Raw genomic sequence first — 16,785 nt, forward strand, 5'->3', positions numbered from 1 at the left:
GTATTACTCGGCTCTGTGTGGAAGTAGCACTGCGCCCTGCTACAGGGTATTACAGACAGTATATACCACATATACAGTGCTGGCTCTGCAGCTGAGGTGCTGGACTGTACAGCTGAGCATTGGGAGGATTGCTCTGGGTGCATAATGCAATTGTTACTAGTGTCATGCAGAATCATGCAGCATGCATCTGGACTGTGGGCCGAATTCAGACTGGATTGCGGCAGTGATCGCAGTCTGAAGCCCTTTGCGGAGTGCGCACGCGCACCCTGGGAGCCCAGTGAGATGCTAAAAGCATCTCAGGGCTGCAATCACCCGCCGTTGGTGGGTTGCGGTCCGGACAACGCAGGCGTGTCCGGACCGTTGCGTGGGCTGCATGGTGCTGCGCTGGGAGGGAGCACTCACCGAGTACAAAAGCATCGCCACTGTGCAGTGCTTTTGCACCCGTGCGGGGGAGGGGCAGAGCCAGAGATGTGGGGCGGACCCCCCCCCCCCCCCCCCCGCATGTCTGAGAAACTGATCGTTGATGTGCTAAATTTAGCACATCTAGGATCAGATCTGAATTACCCCCCGAGTATATTGCATTATGTGCAATTCACAAAGTCGCAGCCCCCTCCTACATCCAGGGACAGTACCAGGTTTTCAGGATTTTTTCCTTTAACCAGTTGACTTAACTGACGATTTATTTAGCCAAAAACCACTCTGAAATTGGAGGAGGGGGGGGGGGGGGGGGGGGGGGGGGGGTGTTTGAGTGAATTAGGTGAAGAACATGAATTTAACCCTATCCCAAATGATTTTAGTTAAAAAAATGTTTTTAAAAAATAATATATTTTTTTCTTTTTCTTTTTTTGCAAAAATAATTTTTTGGAACATCACGACCATCGGAACATCGCGGCTTTCAGTTTGAAAGCTGAGACAGCCACCAGGTGTCCAGGGGGGTTCTGGGGTTGGCTTGGGAGGGTTCATTTACACTCCCCAGCGGCTGTCATTGTCTGCAGCCGCTGGAGGGGGGGGATCCTGCCGTGCTGACCGATCAGCAGTGATCAGCAGCACGGCAATCAGTAGGGGAGGCAGAGAGTCTCTCTGACAGCAGCAGCGGAGGGAAGTTTCCCTTCCCTGGCGCTGCTAACACTCTCTATCCTGTGCGACCAGGTCAGATAGAGCACTTGCAGGCATGGTCGCATCTGATACCCCCATGCCTGGCAAGTGGTTAAGACACAAACGCCCCGATAAAACTTCTCGTTTCTAGGGTGTCGTTTTGTTCTTCCTGCTTCACGTTTATAAGTAAAGCAGGTGGGGCAGAGAGATTTGGGTGGGGTGTGTACTGAAATCTAAATTGCAGTGTAAGAATAAAGCTTTCTGACTTGTGGGCTACATGCAGAAGCAGCCGGTATTTACCCTGCACAGAAAGAATATATAAATGTATTTGCTCCTCTTGCATGGCAGCGTGGTTTGTTCCAGACAAAAAGTTTTTTTTTGCTTTACTAAAAAACATGAATCATTTCCCGTTAATTACTGTAGGTGTGAGCGCTCGGCAATCCATTATCTGCCACGAGAAAACGGATACCAGTCAATAGGCGTCAGGGGAGGGGATTAAATTGCATGAGTTCCCCTGTTTCCCTACAGACCCGTATCGTAGTCGCTGGCCCACCTGCGTATACGTCTGCTGCTACTTCTATATGATGCGCCTGCTCACCTCTGACTGTTGTAGGAAGTCATTTGTATACTATGTATTACCTGCATGTATCCGCATTGTTATACGTCTGCTGTGTCTTCTGCTTGATGCACTGCTGTAGTTCACACCTGAGCGATGTTATATGTATGTGTTGCTGTAGGTAACCGTAGGGATTGGTTTTCTGGTAGGAGGTGAATCTTACTATCATTGTGAGTTGTGCATACGAGTATATGTCAGGGATTCAGGGTAATGCACAGTCGTCGTTTTAAGTTTCTCCTATGTATGGGAGATGGCCTTCCGATGTCCTTATAGGAATTGCGCTGCAGGTCATATATAAGAATCGGCCTAGTTAGCAGGCACCCATAGGGGCCTCTTATCACCCTCTTTGACTATCCACTTCTCTCACAGAAGTTGATTGCAGCAGCAAATTTGTTAGCAGTTGGGCAAAACCATGGGGGTCATTCCGACCCGTTCGCACGCAGCGGTTGTTGCCTGGCGACGATCGTCGCCGGGCAACTCCTCCGCCAGCGACAAATGTGATCGCAGCGGCGATCGCAAGAAGCCGGACAGGCGGGAGGCGTTCCGGGGTGGATACTCACCGTTTTCCAGGCGTGGTGAGTCCAACGCAGGCGTGTCGAGGCGTTTGGAGGGCGGATGTCTGACGTCAGGACCGGGACCTTCATCGCTGGGTCGTCGCACTGGGTGTGTAACTGCAGCCCTGGTCTTGTTTTACGTGAAACTTTTTTAGCATAGCCGGGCTGCACAAGCGATCGCAGCCCTGCTATGCTAAAATACACTCCCCCATAGGCAGCGTCAGGTTGACCGCACGAGCAGCAAAAAGTTTCTACGTGCGATCAACTCGGATTCACCACCCATGTGCAGTGCAGGGGGGGCAGATGTAACATGTGCAGAGAGTGTTAGATTTGGGTGGGGTGTGTTCAAACTGAAATCTAAATTGCAGTGTAAAAATAAAGTATCCAGTATTTCTCCGACGTCCTAGTGGATGCTGGGAACTCCGTAAGGACCATGGGGAATAGCGGCTCCGCAGGAGACTGGGCACAAAAGTAAAAGCTTTAGGACTACCTGGTGTGCACTGGCTCCTCCCCCTATGACCCTCCTCCAAGCCTCAGTTAGATCTCTGTGCCCGAACGAGAAGGGTGCACACTAGGGGCTCTCCTGAGCTTCTTAGTGAAAGTTTTAGTTTAGGTTTTTTATTTTCAGTGAGACCTGCTGGCAACAGGCTCACTGCATCGAGGGACTAAGGGTAGAAGAAGCGAACTCACCTGCGTGCAGAGTGGATTGGGCTTCTTAGGCTACTGGACATTAGCTCCAGAGGGACGATCACAGGCCCAGCCATGGATGGGTCCCAGAGCCGCGCCGCCGGCCCCCTTACAGAGCAAGAAGACAGAAGAGGTCCGGAAAATCGGCGGCAGAAGACATCCTGTCTTCACCAAGGTAGCGCACTGCACTGCAGCTGTGCGCCATTGCTCCTCAGCACACTTCACACTTCGGTCACTGAGGGTGCAGGGCGCTAGGGGGGGGGCGCCCTGAGCAGCAATAAAAACACCTTGGCTGGCGAAAATACATCACATATAGCCCCCAGGGCTATATGGATGAATTTTAACCCCTGCCAGAATCCATAAAAAAGCAGGAGAAAAGTCCGCGAAAAAGGGGCGGAGCCTATCTCCTCAGCACACTGGCGCCATTTTCTCTCACAGCTCCGTTGGAGGGAAGCTCCCTGTCTCTCCCCTGCAGTCACTACACTACAGAAAGGGTTAAAAAAGAGAGGGGGGCACTAATTAGGCGCAGTATTAACAATACAGCAGCTATAAGGGGAAAAACACTTATATAAGGTTATCCCTGTATATATATAGCGCTTTGGTGTGTGCTGGCAAACTCTCCCTCAGTCTCCCCAAAGGGCTAGTGGGGTCCTGTCCTCTATCAGAGCATTCCCTGTGTGTGTGCTGTATGTCGGTACGTTTGTGTCGACATGTATGAGGAGAAAAATGATGTGGAGACGGAGCAGATTGCCTGTAATAGTGATGTCACCCCCTAGGGGGTCGACACCTGAGTGGATGAACTGTTGGAAGGAATTACGTGACAGTGTCAGCTCTGTATAAAAGACAGTGGTTGACATGAGACAGCCGGCTACTCAGCTTGTGCCTGTCCAGACGTCTCATAGGCCGTCAGGGGCTCTAAAGCGCCCGTTACCTCAGATGGCAGATATAGACGCCGACACGGATACTGACTCCAGTGTCGACGGTGAAGAGACAAATGTGACTTCCAGTAGGGCCACACGTTACATGATTGAGGCAATGAAAAATGTTTTACACATTTCTGATAATACGAGTACCACCAAAAAGGGGTATTATGTTCGGTGAGGAAAAACTACCTGTAGTTTTCCTGAATCTGAGAAATTAAATGAGGTGTGTGATGATGCGTGGTTTTCCCCCGATAACAACTGATAATTTCTAAAATGTTATTGGCATTATATCCTTTCCCGCCAGAGGTTAGGGTGCGTTGGGAAACACCCCCTAGGGTGGATAAAGCGCTCACACGCTTGTAAGGGCTCTACCCTCTCCTGAGATGGCCGCCCTTAAGGATCCTGCTGATAGAAAGCAGGAGGGTATCCTAAAATGTATTTACACACATACTGGTGTTATACTGCGACCAGCAATCGCCTCAGCCTGGATGTGCAGTGCTGGGTTGGCGTGGTCGGATTCCCTGACTGAAAATATTGATACCCTAGATAGGGACAGTATATTTTTGCCTATAGAGCATTTAAAAGATGCATTTCTATATATGCGTGATGCACAGCGGAATATTTGCCGACTGGCATCAAGTCTAAGTGCGTTGTCCATTTCTACCAGTAGAGGGTTATGGACACGTCAGTGGTCAGGTGATGCGTATTCCAAACGGCATTTGGAAGTATTGCCTTAATAAGGGGAGGAGTTATTTGGGGTCGGTCTTTCAGACCTGGTGGCCACGGCAACAGCTGGGAAATCCACGTTTGTACCCCAGGTCGCCTCTCAACATGAGAAGACGCCGTATTATCAGGCACAGTCTTTTCGTGGACAAGCGGGCAAAATGTTCCTCATTTCTGCCCCGTGACAGAGGGAGAGGAAAAAGGCTGCAGAAATCAGCCAGTTCCCAGGAACAGCAACCCTCTCCCGCCTCTGCCAAGCCCTCAGTATGACGCTGGGGCTTTACAAGCAGAATCAGGCACGGTGGGGGGCCCGTCTCAATGAATTTCAGCGCGCAGTGGGCTCACTCGCAAGTAGACCCCTGGATCCTTCAGGTGATATCTCAGGGGTACAAATTAGAATTCGAGACGTCTCCCCCTCGCCGTTTTCCTAAAGTCGGCTTTACCGATGTCTCCTTCTGACAGGGAGACAGTTTTGGAAGCCATTCACAAGCTGTATTCCCAGCAGGTGATAATCAAGGTACCCCTCCTGCAACAGGGAACGGGGTATTATTCCACACTGTTGTGGTACCGAAGCCGGATGGCTCGGTGAGACCGATTCTAAATCTAAAATCTTTGAACACTTACATACAGAGGTTCAAATTCAAGATTGAGTCACTCAGAGCAGTGATTGCGAACCTGGAAGAAGGGGACTACATGATGTCTCGGGACATCAAGGATGCTTACCTTCATGTCAAAATTTACCCTTCTCACCAAGGGTACCTCAGGTTTATGGTACAGAACTGTCACTATCAGTTCAGACGCTGCTGTATGGATGGTCCACGGCACCCCGGGTCTTTACCAAGGTAATGGCCGAAATGATGATATTCCTTCGAAGGAAGGGAATTTTAGTTATCCCTTACTTGGACGATTCCCTGATAAGGGTAAGATCCAGGGAACAGTTGGAGGTCGGTGTAGCACTATCTCAGGTAGTGTTGCGGCAGCACGATTGGATTCTCAATATTCCAAAATCGCAGCTGGTTCCGACGACTTGTCTTCTGTTCCTAGGGATGATCCTGGACACAGTCCAGAAAAAGGTGTTTCTCCCGGAGGGGAAAGACAGGGAGTTATCCGAGCTAGTCAGGAACCTCCTAAAACCGAGCCAAGTCTCAGTGCATCAATGCACAAGGGTTCTGGGTAAAATGGTGGCTTCCTACGAAGCAATCCCATTCGGCAGATTCCACGCAAGAACTTTCCAGTGGGACCTGCTGGACAAATGGTCCGGGTCGCATCTTCAGATGCATCAGCGGATAACCCTGTCACCAAGGACAAGGGTGTCCCTCCTGTGGTGGTTGCAGAGTGCTCATCTTCTAGAGGGCCGCAGATTCGGCATTCAGGACTGGGTCCTGGTGACCACGGATGCCAGCCTGCGAGGCTGGGGAGCAGTCACACAGGGAAGGAATATCCAGGGCTTATGGTCAAGCCTGGAGACATCACTTCACATAAATATCCTGAAGCTAAGAGCCATTTACAATGCTCTAAGCTTAGCAAGACCTCTGCTTCAAGGTCAGCCGGTGTTGATCCAGTCGGACAACATCACGGCAGTCACCCACGTAAACAGACAGGGTGGCACAAGAAGCAGGAGGGCAATGGTAGAAGCTGCAAGGATTCTTCGCTGGCCGGAAAATCATGTGATAGCACTGTCAGCAGTATTCATTCCGGGAGTGGACAACTGGGAAGCAGACTTCCTCAGCATGTATGTGTTCCCTCCTCTGCCTCTCATACCCAAGGTACTGAGATTGATAAGATGGAGAGGAGTAAGCACTATATTCGTGGCTCCGGATTGGCCAAGAAGGACTTGGTAACCGGAACTTCAAGAGATGCTCACGGAGGATCCGTGGCCTCTACCTCTAAGAAGGGACCTGCTCCAACAAGGACCCTGTCTGTTCCAAGACTTACCGCGGCTGCGTTTGACGGCATGGCGGTTGAACGCCGGATCCTGAAGGAAAAAAGGCATTCCGGATGAAGTCATCCCTATCCTGATCAAAGCCAGGAAGGATGTAACCGCAAAACATTATCACCGCATTTGGCGAAAATATGTTGCGTGGTGCGAGGCCAGTAAGGCCCGACGGAGGAAATTCAACTGGGTCGATTCCTACATTTCCTGCAAACAGGAGTGTCTATGGGCCTGAAATTGGGGTCCATTAAGGTTCAAATTTCGGCCCTGTCAATTTTCTTCCAAAAAGAACTAGCTTCAGTCCCTGAAGTTCAGACGTTTGTAAAAGGGGTACTGCATATACAGCCTCCTTTTGTGCCTCCAGTGGCACTTTGGAATCTCAATGTAGTTTTTTGGGTTCCAAAAGTCACATTGGTTTGAACCACTTAAATCTGTGGAGTTAAAAATCTCACATGGAAAGTGGTCATGCTGTTGGCCCTGGCCTGGGCCAGGCGCGTGTCAGAATTGGCGGCTTTATCCTGTAAAAGCCCTTATCTGATTTTCCATTCGGACAGGGCGGAATTGAGGACTCGTCCTCAGTTTCTCCCTAAGGTGGTTTCAGCGTTTCACCTGAACCAACCTATTGTGGTGCCTGCGGCTACTAGGGACTTGGAGGACTCCAAGTTGCTAGACGTTGTCAGGGCCCTGAAAATATATGTTTCCAGGACGGCTGGAGTCAGAAAATCTGACTCGCTGTTTATCCTGTATGCACCCAACAAGCTGGGTGCTCCTGCTTCTAAGCAGACTATTGCTCGTTGGATTTGTAGTACAATTCAGCTTGCACATTCTGTGGCAGGCCTGCCACAGCCAAAATCTGTAAAAGCCCATTCCACAAGGAAGGTGGGCTCATCTTGGGCAGCTGCCCGAGGGGTCTCGGCTTTACAACTTTGCCGAGCAGCTACTTGGTCAGGGGCAAACACGTTTGCTAAATTCTACAAATTTGATACCCTGGCTGAGGAGGACCTTGAGTTCTCTCATTCGGTGCTGCAGAGTCATCCGCACTCTCCCGCCCATTTGGGAGCTTTGGTATAATCCCCATGGTCCTTATGGAGTTCCCAGCATCCACTAGGACGTCGGAGAAAATAAGAATTTACTTACCGATAATTCTATTTCTCGTAGTCCGTAGTGGATGCTGGGCGCCCATCCCAAGTGCGGATTGTCTGCAATACTTGTACATAGTTATTGTTACAAAAATCGGGTTATTATTGTTGTGAGCCATCTTTTCAGAGGCTCCTCTGTTATCATGCTGTTAACTGGGTTCAGATCACAGGTTGTACGGTGTGATTGGTGTGGCTGGTATGAGTCTTACCCGGGATTCAAAATCCTTCCTTATTATGTACGCTCGTCCGGGCACAGTATCCTAACTGAGGCTTGGAGGAGGGTCATAGGGGGACGAGCCAGTGCACACCAGGTAGTCCTAAAGCTTTTACTTTTGTGCCCAGTCTCCTGCGGAGCCGCTATTCCCCATGGTCCTTACGGAGTTCCCAGCATCCACTACGGACTACGAGAAATAGAATTATCGGTAAGTAAATTCTTATTTTACCCTGCACAGAAACAAAATAACCCACCCAAATCTAACTCTCTCTGCACATGTTACATCTGCCCCACCTGCACTGCAGCATGGTTTTACCCAACTGCTAACAAATTTGCTGCTGCGATTAACTCTGAATTGCCCCCACAGTGCATAGGAATATGCGGCGCGTCACTTTCTGCCCACAACTGAGATGTCACGCTTCATTGGTGGATCTGGATGCGCCATGCTGCTCTTTAAACCTGAGATCCAACCCTCTTAGGGGGAAATGTGTTAATTCCTCTACAGAGCAGGGAAGTGGATAAGTGGAGAGGTTTCCCATAGCTGCTATCTATCATTTTATAGAATTTGCTTAATAAATGTTAGTTGGAAGGTGATTCGTTGCTATGGGCAACTTCTTCACTCTTTGGAAGTTTTGATACATTACACCCCATGTGAGCAGCCAGTCAGCCGCGGCGGCTCACTGGGTCCTGCACATTGTAGCTCCGCCTCTAAGTGTCTGAATGTGTTGCCGACTCCCGATGACGCTCACTGTTCGCACTTGGTCACTGTGCAAGTCCAGTCCCTACACTATATTAAATAGTGTCCTCATATCGTGTCTGTCTATCTCAGTATCTCTGGGAGTGGCAGAACGTGTCCATACTGCTGATTACCTTCTACGGGCCTGATTCCTAATTCAGACAGATGGTGCAATTTCTGTCAAACTGTTCGTGTGTCGCGGCCTGCGTACACAATTTAGGCCAGTTACGAGATGTTCTACAGATGGAACCTCGCTCATATAGGCTTCTCTGCTGCACCTAGGTGCACCAAGGCTTATTAGCATAATCCTTTCATCTATTGTTCTCAGCTGCAATACAGTACAGAGAGAACAATACAGCAGGGGATTAGGGGGGTCATTCAGACCGGATCGCTCGCTGCAGTTTATCGCAGCGCAGCGATCGGGTCGGAACTGCGGATGCGCCAGCGCCACAGTGCGCCGGCGCATGGCAGCTTTCATTGCCTAGCGATCGCTGGGTGGGAGGGGGCTGAACGGCAGCGTTAAGCCGCCGTTTAGGGGGAGCGGTCCGGCCATCGCAGGCGTGGCCAGACCATTGGGGGGGGGGGGGGCCGCGGCGGCTGCGTGAGGTCTCACGCAGCCGTTGCGGCCAGCGGCAGCGACAATTCACTCCCGGCCAGCCGCAGAAGCTGCGCTGGCCGGGAGTTACTCCTCAAATACAAAGGCATCGCCGCTGTGCCATGCTTTTGTATTTGTGTTGGGGGGGGGGGGGGCGGCATTGACATGCGGGGCGGACTAGCCCTGTGCTGGACGTCCCCCCGCATGTCAGGGAAGATGATCGTAGCTCTGCTAAATATAGCACAGCTATGATCAACTCGGAATGACTCCCTAAGTCATTACAGCAGGGGATTAAGTCCTACTGCCCTGGCTCAATTAATTAAGGGATAGATGAGAAGGGCTCCATCTGTAAATCTTTCAGCTAAGGCTGAATGGGTGGCAACCTGGCATTTGCACTTAGGAGAACATCCTGTGGGACTGTAGAGGTGAGCGTATGCAGAGAACCATCTGATTTCAGAGGGAACTACTATGCCAAGGATAGGGCTGGTGTAACCCTATATAATGATCTGCTATGGTCCGTCCCATCTCCAACATCCATGCACAGTGGGGGCCAGGGCACGTGCCGCCCCGAGAAACAGCTCCCACATCTAGAGCAGCCTGGCAGACCCTAGCCGGAGAGGATGAGAACTGGGCAAGTAATAATATGCAGCTGTGGGAAAGAGGAGGAAGTGCAAGGTAGGAGAGTGGGGGGCGGGATAGAGCAGTGGAAAGGGAGCGGTACTACAATGGGGGGTGGGACGGGACGGAGAAGCGGGACGAGAGTTGGCGGGGCTGGACAGCAGAGGGCTCACAGCAGCAGAGGTGACCTGAAAAGTGCAGATAATAGTGACAGCTACTCCCCTGAGTGGTGGGCTTGGATGGGGGCACCGGGCGCACAGGTGTGATTGTCTCAGATTACAATCGCTGTGGGGTCTATTTATTACACTACGATCCAGAGATGATGGTGGTTTAGTCGGGAGATTGGCTATCACAGCAATATATTAATGGGTTAGTGCCGCGCACATCAGATATTACCTGGGTTATGTGTGTGCGCATAGTGTAACAAAGAGATTAATACCACTTCCTCCTCCCGCCAGCAGCCCCGGCGCAGTACATGGCGCCGGTACCGCATTCTGTATCACAGTAATATATAGTGATACATATTGATAGTTACCGCACAGTCCCCGCCAGTCTTACACAGCACATCATTCACATACATTCAGTGATTGATTTATTAGCAGTTTCTTATATAGCGCAACATGTTCCGGTGCACTTTACAATTAGAACAGTAATAGAACAAAAGACAGACAGAGGTAGGAAGGCCCTGCTCGCAAGCTTACACTCTATAGGGAAATAGGCATTGATACACAGGTATGGGTCATTAGGTCGACAGTCATTAGGTTGACATGTACTAGGTCGACATGGAAAAGGTCGACACAAGTTTTTTGACTGTTTTTGGTGCTGTTTCCTTCGTAAAGTGATGGGGAACCCCAATTAGTGCACCGTGCCTCGGGCCAGGTTATCGCTCCCAGTTGTAGTCCACGTGGATCGTAAAGTATGAAAAAGTAAAAAAAAAAAATGTGAAAAACGTATGTCGAACTTCCATGTCGACCTAATGCATGTCAACCAATAGTGGTCGACCTAATGACTGTCGACCTAATGACCGTATCCCGGATACACAAGGATAGATGATAACTATTGCATAATGGTCCATGAGATTGCAAAGGTTTCAGGGTCTGACTGGCCCACATGGGAGCAGGGGAAATCCCCGGTGGGGCCCCACTTCCTGTGGGCCCTCCTCCTCTTTAGGGATCAGGTTCCAGACGATATCCAGGTGCACTTGAATTATGCATTATACTTATGTTACATTATACTTCACAAGAATATGTTTTATTATATATTTACCAAGTGGCACAGAACATGTACTCTGTAATGATTAGCCAAACCTCTGCGGTGCCTGGCCACACCCACACCAGAGCCTGGCCACACCCACACCAGAGCCTGGCCACACCCACACCAGAGCCTGGCCACACCCTTAAGCATGGGCTTCTACATACCTCCCAACATTTCAGTATTGTAAAGAGGGACACACGCTCCCCCAAAAAAGGGTGTGTCCTAATACAAGGGGCGTGGCTTCGCGGAGGAACCACGATCGCGAGCCACACCCTGTTTTTGTCACTGAGGGGGCATGCCCAGCGCTCTGTGAGCCGCTGGCATGCCCCCTGTCCCTCTGACTCCAGTCATGCGCACGGGTGTGGTTCGTTTTATCGACAGTATCTAGGTCGACAATGTTTAGGTCGACCACTATAGGTCGACAGTCACTAGGTCGACATGGATGGAAGGTCGACAGGGTTTCTAGGTCGACATGTGCTAGGTCGACAGGTCTAAAGGTCGACATGAGGATTTTTTTATTTTTTTTTGGTGTCGTGTTCTTCGTAGAGTGACCGGGATCCCAAATTAGTGCACCGCGTCCCCTCGCATGGCTCGCTTTGCTCGGCACACTTTACCGTTCCAATCGTAGTCCACGTGTAAAAAAAATAAATTCCTCATGTCGACCTTTAGACCTGTCGACCTAGCACATGTCGACCTAGAAACCCTGTCGACCTTCCATCCATGTCGACCTAGTGACTGTCGACCTATAGTGGTCGACCTAAACATTGTCGACCTAGACACTGTCGATCTTCAGACCGGATCCCATGCGCACAGCGTCTATTCACTGCTGCTCTGCTAAGCAGGGCAGCGCATGCATGAGCCTCCCAACTGCCCCCCCCCCCCCCCCCCCACCGCGGGACACTGTGGCCCGCGGGTGGGACAGCGGGACAGTCCCCCAAAAACGGGACTGTCCCGCGAAAATCGGGACAGTTGGGAGGTATGCTTCTAGAAGGTGCTAGATAAATGAGAAGTAGACTCTGATTGGTTGCTATGGGCAACATCCCATCTTCAATAGAACTCCCATCTTAGTAAATGTACCCCTTATTGTGCGTGGAAGGGTATTCCACAGAGTGGGTGAGGCCCGGATAAAAGGCGTAATTCAGATCTGATCGCTCCTCTGTGAATTTACAGAGGTTTATGATCGGATAGTCGCCGCCCAGACAGAGTGAAAAAAAACACCCCATGCAAGTCTGCGTACGCCGTGCGAACAGCTTTGCAAACGCCGGCCAGCTGCAAATCCGTTCACAACTCACTCACCATCTAATAATGGCCCTCATTCCGAGTTGTTCGCTCGCAAGCTGCTTTTTAGCAGCATTGCACACGCTAAGCCGCCGCCTACTGGGAGTGAATCTTAGCTTATCAAAATTGCGAACGAAAGATTAGCAAAATTGCGAATAGACATTTCTTAGCAGTTTCTGAGTAGCTCCACACTTACTCGGCAACTGCGATCAGTTCAGTCAGTTTCGTTCCTGGTTTGACGTCACAAACACACCCACGTTCGCCCAGACACTCCCCCGTTTCTCCAGCCACTCCCGCGTTTTTCCCAGAAACGGTAGCGTTTTTTCACACACTCCCATAAAACGGCCAGTTTCCGCCCAGAAACACCCACTTCCTGTCAATCACATTACAATCACCAGAACGAAGAAAAAACCTCGTAATGCCGTGAGTAAAATACCTAACTGCATAGCAAATTTACTTGCGCATGCACATTAGCGACTAATTGCTCCGTTGCGACAAAAAAATAACGAGCGAACAACTCGGAATGACCCCCAATGTTTCCAGTGTGTGCGTAGCTCAATACTTACTCCTACAGTGCGATAGAACCAGGCTGATCTGGGCCGGAGCTGACGTCACACACCTGCCCTGACAATGCTTGGGAACACCTGCGCTTTTCCTGACACTCCCAGTAAACAGCCAGTTACCACCCCCAAATGCCGTCTTCTTGTCAATCAGCCTGCGTTCGCCTAGCAAACAGGATTTTTTTTTGCAGTTTAGCCCTGCGCCTACGCATAACGATCCGTACATATGCGCAGTCGTTCGATAATCGGCTGTCTTGCGATTTCACACAACAGTGATCAGGTCTGAATTATGCCCAAAGTCCTGTCTTTTTGAGTGGGAACAAGTAATACATGTGGATGAGAGACGCAGATCTTGTGCAGAGCGGAGAGGTCGGGTTGGGAGATATTTTGAGATGAGTGAGGAGATGTACGTTGGTGCAGTTTGGTTAATAGCCTTGTATGTAAGTATAAGTATTTTACATTGAATACGGTAGAATATCGGTAACCAAAACGTCTAGTGAGGAAGATTAGCCTCGCAGCTGCATTCAGAATGGATTGTAGTGGTGAGAGCCTATGTTTGGGAAGACCGGTCAGGAGACTATTACAATAATCAATGCGGGAGATGATGAGAGCATGGATTAGACGCTGTGGGGTATATTTAATAAGAGTCGGGTCCATTCCAACATGCAGTTGTCAGAATGGACCCGACAACCCCTATTCAAAAGAGCGGCCAAATCCGACTGTCGGATTTGACCGTTCCCCGTTTCCTGACCTGCTGCTGCTGTGGGTGCGCTAACAGCAGCGGGAGAGGGAGCTGTCAACGGCGCTGGGGGTAAGGTGGGAGCGGTCAGCGGCGCCGGGGGTGAGGGGGGAGCGGTCAGCGGTGCCGGGGGTGAGGGGGAAGCGGTTAGCGGCACCAGAGGTGAGGAGATGTCTGTGGCGCCGGGGGGGGGGGGGGGCAGCGGAGGAGACGGAGCGGATGGGGAAGGGAAATGACTGCGGCGCTGGGAGGAGGTGATGACAGCGGCGCCAGGAGGAGGTGACGTCTGCGGTGCCGGGGGGGGGGGGGGGGGGAGAGCAGCGGAGGAGACGGGGGAGCAGTGGCTGCAGCAGCAGAGGCTCATAGCAGTGTCCACCCGGCTCCACCAAGCGGGACGTCACTTGCTGGACCCGGGTGGCCGCTGCCGCTGGGTTCCTGCTCTCCCCGCTGCTCCCCCGTCTCCTGCTCTCAGCTCACTCATCTCAATCCGACTTTTTTTAAAGTCGGATTGAGATTGTCGGAAACGGGGCTAAAACCTGTCGGGTTTGGCCCCGCTTCCGACAATGTACGCTGATCAGCGTGCATTCTGACAAGTCGGGTTTCCCGACTTGTCGGAATAAATGGGGCCGTAATGAATAGGTTGGAACCCCTTCCGACCTAAAACTGTTATTGGATATACCCCTGTGTCTTGTGATGTCAGACATGACTGTATATGTGGTGCACATGGCTGTAAGCCCGTCCGTAGCCCCTTAAGATCGGTAACCTTCCCACTAACGTGACTATTTCTGTAGGATAGTAACAAATAGCTTCCTGTAGCGTGGACGTGGCTGTAATGTATCAGGGGACCTTGTTGTCAGCATCTGGATGCACCAGTCTAGTAGCTTTATTATACATCTGTCCTTGAATTCTTGGAAGCATTCACTGCAGTTTGAATCAATAAACCCGAACATTAAATCTCACCTCTTTGTACTGATGCTGGAAATGTAAATGTTACCAATTAGCCGGAGATATTTTATTGTTTTCATCCTTTTTTTGCCTGGTGCATTTGCCTCCCCTCTCTTATCCCTGTATCCCCCCCCCCTCTCTCTCTCTGTCTCCTCCCCTCCCTCGTTCTCTCTTCTAATCTCTTTCTCTCATTATCACTCGCTGCTTCCACCTCTCAAATCTCCTTATTTGTCAAGAAAAGTGACGCGTCTTATATTAAGATGAAGTGAAAAGAATCGCTGTGCTATATTGCCCCTGTATGAGTCGGTCTTGCAGGCCACAGATAATAGGGAGTGGACACGTGTATGTGTGTCTAACGGTTTATTCTTTAGCGACATCATGCTCTTACGCGCTGAGCTTTGCGAGATGACGACTTTTGCTGCGTCACAGGATGAGCAGAGTATGGCGTTCCGTATTCGGGATGATCTAGTTACAGTTGTGAATCCAGCACTATACAAGAGCAAGAAAACAGGATTCTTTCTACATCCATGACGTTTAATTGAGATATGATGTGGGGCAGAGGACTGGAAAACCGGAAGGTATTCCTTACGTTACACAAATGCCCCCCGCACTCTGCAGTGGGTCTGGAAAAGAGACGTGCATCCTACATAATGATAAATTGCAGAGGACTCCCGGTACACATCTTTGCCAACATAGGATAAGCCACCAGCCACGTCAGGGCGTCTCTGCTCAGGAGGTCCTACACTACGTAATAAGCCCCACTCTGGGTCATATGTTCGTGCGTTTCTAAATTAAGAGACAACATACCTGGGGGCACCCCAAGACATAAGCAAGACGTAGATCGCAAGTCTCAGACAACAGAATGTGCCATATACAGACAAGAAAAAATAGGTATGACTTATTCTTGTCTGTATTTGGTGGTGGAAGTTTGAGGAATCCTCTTGGGTATAGGGGGTCATTCCGAGTTGATCGCTAGCTGTCGATTTTCGCAGCGCAGCGATAAGGTGAAAAACTGCATTTCTGCGCATGCGTATGCCCCGTAATGCGCACGTTTTCGTACAGGTACAAAGCTCTTTGTGGTTGTGCTCAGGTTCGAGCGAAGTTTTTCTTCGCACTGGTGGCCGCAAGCAGATTGACAGGAAGGGGGCGTTACTGGGTGTCAACTGACCGTTTTCAGGGAGTGCTTGCAAAAACGCAGGCGTGTCTGAAAAAACGCAGGCATGGCTGGGCGTTCGCTGGGCGGGTGTATGATGTCAAATCTGGACAGGAATAGGCTGAAGTGATCGCAAGCGCTGAGTAGGTTCAAAGCTACTCAGAAACTGCACAAACTGTTTTTGCAGAGCTCGGCTGCACAAGCGTTCGCACTTCTGCTAAGCTAAAATACACTCCCCCGTGGGCGGCGGCATAGCGTTTGCACGGCTGCTAAAACTAGCCAGCGAGCGATCAACTCGGAATGACCCCCATAGGACCATCTGGCTGCACGCTGTTACTGAACGCACCTATTTTTAATCGTATCTTTTCTTTCCTGTAACAGAATGTGCCAACCTGGGAAAATTAAACATTTTCATCAGCTGTGATGCAGCTAGAACTGTCCCTCCAAGAGCTGACACTCGGCATAGGTCAGAAAGGTAGGCTTATATTATCTGTAATACCCCATATAGGGAGGTACAGTTGTTGTTTTTTTCTCTTTCCCTTTATTCCCCTTTTCTTATTCACTTAAACATATGGCTAGAATGGCCCCTTATTAATGGTTAAAAGCACATAGCCCAGTGGTTTCCAAACTTTTTTGAATCACGGCGCCCTAGAGTATCAGAATTTTTTTCACGGCACCCCTAGGCCAAAAATTTCTTATTGAGAAATTTAGAAAGAAATCTTAAATTAAGTAGATTGTGTTTATATGTCATCCTTAGGGTCAATTGTGTGGTGAGGGACAAGATTTGCTTCTGCTTGTCCCAATATTTTATGACTGACAGCTACTAGCACTAGTTTTGCCTATTATATTGACATTAAATATTTTTAATTGGTCCTGGACCACCAATCCAGGGCACCCCTGCAAGTGTCCCGAGGCACCCCAGGGAGCCACGGCACACAGTTTGGGAACCACTGACATAGCCCATAGAATAACATGGGCTGTTTTTTATATCCCTGGCAACTTTGGTCAGGGAGAAGTTTGGCG

Source organism: Pseudophryne corroboree, chromosome 6 (assembly GCF_028390025.1).
Source record: "Pseudophryne corroboree isolate aPseCor3 chromosome 6, aPseCor3.hap2, whole genome shotgun sequence".
Lineage (NCBI taxonomy): Eukaryota > Metazoa > Chordata > Amphibia > Anura > Myobatrachidae > Pseudophryne > Pseudophryne corroboree.